Genomic DNA, 1748 nt, shown 5'->3' on the forward strand with positions numbered 1-1748 from the left:
CGCTCACCACAGCTACACAAAGCTTCTTGAGAAACTTATTGGGAAACTTTGAGATTTTCTTAGTGCTGAACTCTTCATTCATTCTTCGCGCTAACGTGCTGCGTAAATTTTTTGACCCGGAAGCTGGGAGAAGTCACAAAGAACGTACTCAATCTTTTTTTTGGAAAAAATAAGTTTTCTGCTTCCAGATTCTTATTTGAATTTCTGTTTGGTGTCGTCTGAACTTTATGAAGCCCATCTTTTTCGATTCGACGTATCGTACTCTCACTGCAACCTACTTCATTGCCCGATTCTTCATTTTCCGATTGAACAACCTGCGATTCTTCTCCAATTTCTCGACAACTTCCTTCACTGTTTGTGGGCGTGTAAATTCATTTTCCTACCCTAACGCACTTTTCCAATCTACTCTCCAGTTCTACGCTTAATATGTAAAAATCAATTAGAGGTTTGAAGGAAGATTTTTTGATTTTGTGAACAGTTAGATCGGTTTTTGTCTGTAGCGATTTTTTCTCAGTCCTTAGCAGTAGTAAATATAATTTAAAAAATCACATTCAGTCACATGCCTTAAATAGGTCTGTACCTAAACCTAGCCAATACATGCATAAGCGGTATTCGAAATTGTCAAATTGCGGCCAGTATAAATCAAATGTACCAGCTTTTTTAAAAGAACAAAGCTTCCTCTTAAACAAAAAAGTGTGGCCTCATTTGTCCTCGGATGTATTGTATTGTCAACTTGCTTTACATTTATTTGACAACTAAATAATACACAAGAAACTATGCTCACGAAGATCAAGACAAGATGCTGAAGAAATTGCCCGCTTGAGTGATCTTTACGTGACTGGATTTTGATTGGTGCTGAAGCTTCGAAAAGTATGTGATCTACATTTTAATTGGTTGGTTACAACTTTGATATTATCAATTTTAGGCAACAATGGGATTGACTGACCTGAAAATTTAAAGAATACCGAGTATATAGACATTTACTGACCAAAAGGTATTTTTCCGTCACTTACCGTAGCCATTAGTTGGTAGAGTAGTATTCAGTCTCTTACCTGAAACAAAGACAAATGTTAATATTTAAAAAGTATGATCGGCTCGAAATTCTAAAACTTAATTAGGCACATTTTGTAGGTTGGTGTATTGGATAGACCAACTGCAAACAGTAAAATAGTTAGTTTTAATGGTTATTGGCATAATAAAATGCTGCTTGCAAACTCGAACAACGTAACTAGCGCATTTTAAGAGATCTTATAACTATTTAACGCTGCATCCTCTAAGAGTTCCACACTAGATTTCTGCAAATTTGCCCACCACATTTCACCTATTTTCTTGCACAATTTGCAAAAATCCCCCAATCAAACGCAGGTTTCGAACCACCTTTAGAGACTGCCGGTCTAGGAAATATCGAATTCCAGACATTGAATGGAGGTAATAAGCAGTGGACCATACAAAATTCTACGCTCAGCCCATTTAGAATCAAGTCTGTTTTTCTATGACCTCCCACAAATGTTTGGGCTTTTGTCCAATCTTTACGGTAGGAAAATGGTCAAAGACTGGTGCTTTCTCGCGAGCGGTTCTTTTGATAGCGATATCCTTGTGCTGACCCGAAATAATGCAATGATTTCTGGAGTTTGGAGTCTTCAGTTGGAAGTTTGCTTAATATCGAAAAGGGGAAATTGATTTAACTAGTTTTTATGTCCTGTTTCTTTAGAGAACATGTTCAGAGTACGACCTGCTTTGAGTTGCTG

General features: G+C 37.1%; 1 long non-coding RNA gene across 1 annotated transcript; it reads right to left on the reverse strand.

The window, feature by feature from the left end:
* Positions 1-704: 704 nt before the first annotated feature.
* LOC125503040 lies at positions 705-1168 on the reverse strand. Its single transcript, XR_007280661.1, has 2 exons — positions 1014-1168; positions 705-946 (listed from the first exon to the last, which is right to left on the reverse strand). It is a non-coding gene; the product is annotated as an uncharacterized LOC125503040 (long non-coding RNA).
* Positions 1169-1748: the final 580 nt, after the last annotated feature.

The sequence above is a fragment of the Dendroctonus ponderosae genome, unplaced genomic scaffold, assembly GCF_020466585.1.
Source record: "Dendroctonus ponderosae isolate FM_Combo_2020 unplaced genomic scaffold, Dpon_F_20191213v2 Dpon_F_20191213_1144, whole genome shotgun sequence".
NCBI classification, from domain to species: domain Eukaryota; kingdom Metazoa; phylum Arthropoda; class Insecta; order Coleoptera; family Curculionidae; genus Dendroctonus; species Dendroctonus ponderosae.